This window comes from Gouania willdenowi, assembly GCF_900634775.1.
Source record: "Gouania willdenowi chromosome 24 unlocalized genomic scaffold, fGouWil2.1 scaffold_320_arrow_ctg1, whole genome shotgun sequence".
Classification (NCBI taxonomy): domain Eukaryota; kingdom Metazoa; phylum Chordata; class Actinopteri; order Blenniiformes; family Gobiesocidae; genus Gouania; species Gouania willdenowi.
In genome coordinates this window covers 3,846,727-3,852,752 of record NW_021144848.1, presented here as the reverse complement: position 1 = coordinate 3,852,752, position 6,026 = coordinate 3,846,727, and positions in this window count along the sequence as shown.

The following is a 6,026-nucleotide window of genomic DNA, read 5'->3' as shown; positions in this document are numbered from 1 at the left end:
AACACAGTGCGCGCGCGCATTGAGATACTTCACGGTAGTTCACCACAACAAATGAACACGTAAAACAAACTGTAACAATGATGTGATGACGTGAACAGCGCGGTCACGTACGCTTATCTAGAAACGGACCAACGTGTCCATGAACTGACTCAGAGCAGCTGGATTTAATAATCTGATCACTGAAGAGATTTCTAAGCAGAGCTGGTGGATCAGTACGTGTGTTTTATGTTTCTGTCACGTCATCACTGTAGTACCGTGGGAACCCTACACAACGATCTGAAGCACGGCACGTATGGTGTTATTTTTGTGCCACAACTTTGCTGTCAGCGCACGTCTGAACTTTATCACGACTAAATGGTCTGCGTTATAAAGATTATCTCTTGATCGGATTAAAATTAAACCAGCGTGTAAAAGACATGTACACAGAGCTGTGTGTGCATCTAAAGAACATGTTATAATATATTTAATACATTAAACCATAAAAGCTGATTTAATGTGACTCTTCCAACAGCTCAGTCAGTTATAGGTCTGTACAATATTATTCACCCTTTAATGTTAGTGGTTAGTACACATACACTAATCATTTGCATAATAATTTCATGTGGGTTCATCCCTAATGGAAACTCCTGCATCATGTTTCATTTAAATCCTAAAAAGAAAGAATATCACAGTAATAATTGCTTTGGATTTTATATAATGTATAATATAACTCTTTATCAGCTGACACTCAAAGTACAAAGTGAATGATTTCTGTCTGTTAGAATGTTGTCGTCATCCTGGGATTTTTGCTTTTACTCTCTATTATTTTATCTGCTCTGTGCTGTAAGTTAGCAGGTCAGAAAATGGATGGATGGATGGATGGATGGATGGATGGATGGATGTGCTGTAAATTATAACCATCCAGTCTTTTAAAAACTCTTCTTATGGAAGTTTAAAGACAAAAACAAATCATGTTTTAGTGAAATATATAAATATTCCTGGCAGAATGCTGCAGGATGCAGATTAACTGCATTCATTAATCTAGGAAATCATTTTCAGTAAATTGTATTCAGCACATATTTAATTAAAGTCGTTACCTGTACATTACATGACACATGAAAAACATGCTGACACCAGTGTAGAGGAATATTTAACCTGGATCATGTTAATATCTAAAACATATACTGACAATTGTTACTATGTTGTGTATGTAACTTTGTAGCTATAGCACTAGCTAAAACATGACATACCACTTTCAGGTGGTGTTTTTTTGTTTTACATATATTACAAAACTGTAACAATAACAATTATTACATTCCATACAATAATCATTATAGTATGGTCTGTGGTTTAGGTCAATGATTTAACTGAATTGTTCATAATTCATGAGTAAATTGATTGATAATCTTATTTATTTAAACTACTGTAGGTTCTCTCACTCTGTGTTAAACTAAAACATTTTCTTTAATACAGTGTGACTGTAAAAGATGATTTTATGTTTATCTAATATAATACAGTGAGTACGTTACACGTATTCTATCCTTTTGTGTCTTTATTTAAATGTTTGGTATTGAAGTCATCCAAAAGTAATCAGTTACATTACTTTAATAATATAGTGATACTTAAAGTAAGTTACTGATTTAACAGGTAACTTGTAATTGTATCGGATTACTTTTTTTTAAAGTAACCCTCCCAAACCTGAACATAGCTAATACATAGCTAATACATAGCTAATACATAGCTAATACATAGCTAATACATAACTAATACATAACTAATACATAACTAATACATAGCTAATACATAACTAATACATAGCTAATACATAGCTAATACATAACTAATACATAGCTAATACATAACTAATACATAACTAATACATAGCTAATACATAACTAATACATAGCTAATACATAGCTAATACATAACTAATACATAGCTAATACATAACTAATACATAACTAATACATAGCTAATACATAGCTAATACATAACTAATACATAACTAATACATAGCTAATACATAACTAATACATAGCTAATACATAGCTAATACATAACTAATACATAGCTAATACATAGCTAATACATAGCTAATACATAGCTAATACATAACTAATACATAGCTAGTACATAACTAATACATAGCTAATACATAGCTAATACATAACTAATACATAGCTAATACATAACTAATACATAACTAATACATAGCTAATACATAGCTAATACATAGCTAATACATAGCTAATACATAACTAATACATAGCTAATACATAGCTATACATAGCTAATACATAACTAATACATAAGCTAATACATAAGCTAATACATAGCTAATACATAGCTAATACATAGCTAATACATAACTAATACATAGCTAATACATAACTAATACATAGCTAATACATAGCTAATACATAACTAATACATAGCTAATACATAGCTAATACATAACTAATACATAGCTAATACATAACTAATACATAACTAATACATAGCTAATACATAACTAATACATAGCTAATACATAACTAATACATAGCTAATACATAGCTAATACATAGCTAATACATAACTAATACATAAGCTAATACATAGCTAATACATAACTAATACATACTAATACATAACTAATACATAAGCTAATACATAACTAATACATAACTAATACATAGCTAATACATAACTAATACATAGCTAATACATAACTAATACATAGCTAATACATAGCTAATACATAACTAATACATAGCTAATACATAACTAATACATAGCTAATACATAACTAATACATAGCTAATACATAACTAATACATAACTAATACATAACTAATACATAGCTAGTACATAACTAATACATAGCTAATACATAGCTAATACATAACTAATACATAGCTAATACATAACTAATACATAGCTAATACATAGCTACCTACTGCCAGCAGGAATTGTGTGATCTTTTTTTTTTTTTACATTTTATTTTATATTTAGTTTTTTTTTTTTACCTTCAAAGTTTTTTTTCTTCAGTGGCCATAAAAAATCTCAACATTGTTTTTTTCTTTTTTCTTTTTTTTTTATCTCCGAAAAAAAATCTCAACTTTGATTTTTTTTTTTTTATATATATATAATACTATTTATTGAATTTTACAATAATGACAATAATGAATTACAATACAAATAATGACAATCAAACAGATAACGCAACACCCCTCCCTCCCCCCCCCAGACAGTCACACAATAAAAGAGCACAAAATTACAGAGGTCATAATAAAAATAATTATAGTTTGAAGCGGCTTGTAAAGAAATAATAAAAAAAAACAAAAATAAAGAATAATGAAAATCATAATAAAGATGATGATAAACAGTTAACCTTGAGAGTGCTAACATATGTCCAGCCCACTGTATGTACATTTTAGGGTAACCAGTCATCAGAACCTTCATGTAAAGGGTCTTCCACTTAGAGAAGTCTCCTCCCTTTAGAAGCAAATTCTGCAGATCTGCAGGTAAATAATCTAGAAAAGGTGTCCAGATCTTTAGAAACAGATCATCTTTCCCTTTAAGACAGCCTGTAATCTTTCATGAGGGAGGGGCCAAACACCTCTCTGTACCACAGGGTAACACTCGGTGGAGAATCTCTGATCCAATTGTGCAAAATGCATTTCTGAGCAATTACAAGGAGCTTCTCAAGAAGTTTGTAATGTATAGCAGGAAGACATAGTACCCTAGAGGGAACGCCAAGGAGGAAAACGCCTTTATTAATCTTTCATTTAAATATCCCGCTTATCTCCTTGGAAATAAACGTCCAAAATCTGGAGATCATCTTGCACTCGCAGAAGTAATGAAAGTATGTTGTCCTATCAGTGTGGCACTTAATACATATAGAAGAAAAGGAATGATTCATTTAGTGCAAGATGACGGAGTGATATGAAGTATCTTGTAGTGAGTTTCTCTAAACCTGTTACATGTGAATGTATTAATCAGACGTACAGTATCCTGCCAGTCATCATCTATATATTCAATATCCAAGTCCTTTTCCCACTTCCTAGAAATATTTTGTAGGTCATACATGTTAAAGGAGCCAAGAAGTGAATAAAATGTTTTCCATTTTCACGTTCTATGATGAATATCTCTATGTGATTACTAGATAAATCCACAGGAGAAAGTGTGACCTGGGATGATATAAAATGCCTCATTTGCAGAAATGCAAAAAATTTTTCCTGGGGATGTGAAATATTAATTGTAGCTGTTGGAAGGACATTAAAATGTTATCTTTGAATAGGTCACCAATGACCTGTATCCCTCTATCCCGCCAGGAGGAGAACATGGATGAGCCAATGCCAACAGGAAAATCTGGATTATGGGTTATAGAGGAGAGCAAAGATTTCATATTTTTACTTCCCATATATTTATTTAAATGGTGCCATACCCTGACATTGTTATATATAATAAGGTTACTCTTAACCTCTGGGTTTATCTTGCTTGCATCACAAGTAACCAAGCTCCAGGGGGCGTACGGGAAGCACGCCCAAGAGTCAATACAGTCTCTCTTTTCAGATACACATGTAGCCATAGCCAGCAATGGCGTGCGTGACAGGCCCAGTTATAAAATATCAGAGAGGCCACCCATGTCTTCAGCTCCTGCCTTGGTTTTCTGCCATGCCAAATACATTTTGAAAATGTTTTTTTTAAATTCTGATTAATTTTCTTGGTTATGTAAAGGAGGAGCATCTGAAGGGATATAGTAATGAGGGAGGACGTTCATTTTAATGAGATTAATCCGACCCATCAGAGGAAGTTTGTGCCAACGCTTCAAATCCTTTTTAATTGATCAGCAAATTGGGATAAAATTTAATTTCGACATATCCTTCAAATCGGGGGACACTTTTATTCCGAGATATGTGAAACCGTTAACAGTCCACTTAAAAGGAAAACATCATTTAAGCTCAGAGTGCCCAGTGGCATAGCTTCAGATTTCGAAAAATTTAAATTTGTTGAAAATATTAAGTATCTCAGAAATGGATCGACTTTGATTTTTGACTTTTTTTCTGAAGTGCATGAGATTTTTGCCTCCGAATTCTTCTTTTCTTCTGTGGCGCTAATACTCTTCTGTACATAAGCGCTGGGTGCGCGTGTCCCTTTAAATTTTGTCACCGCAATGAATTGTGGGTCAGCATTATCTCGTCTCCTTTGGTAAAGGATGTATCAGTGTTTCCTAGGCTAAAGGAGGTTATAAAGGAAGCATTGAGCATCTTTTCCTGAGCTTAAAGAGAACTTGAACGCTCTTTATCATGGCCGCCACTTAAACACTTTTGGGGGTGAAGGAACAGTGGATAGGAAAGGAGATAGGAGGGAACAGTGGATAGGAAAGGAGATAGGAGGGACAATTTGGACGCAGCCCAGGGCAGAGGTTCACTGTGGTCAGTCAGTCACGTTTACCTAGTGCGCGAATATACGGACACTTACGGTAATGCTAATGAGAAGGCTCTGGTGGAGACTGTGGGTCAGACTGTACCATCACAATCACACTTATTAACATTACCATACGTTTACAGTCATTATTATTATATTCAATAATAAACTGAAGATATCACGAAGTATTGCTCCCGGATTTCAAAGTAAAGGACGACATGAGAAAAGTATTCCATGATTCTTTAAAAATTTAAGGATATTTCACCCAACTTTGACATGGAATAATAATCTAATTTTCCATAAATATTCCATGATTCATATTTGGCTGAACTTAGTACTTCCTGGATACTTGCATGCATAATAGTGAGTACTTTTACTGTGTACTTTTTGAGTATTCCTCTGTCAAAACCCTGTACAGGTCACAGAAATAATGATGTTTCCCCCAAAAGACGTTAAATAAAAACGTGTAGATGATGTAATTGTTCAGTCTGACCCACAGTCATTACCGTAAGTGTTGGTGTATTGGCGCACTAGAAAACAACGTGCGGCTGATTTGACCAGGTAAAAGTGGACCACGGCTTGACCCCAGTTAATGTCTGGAGCAGACCAATCACAGCCCTAGGATTTTTAGTAGG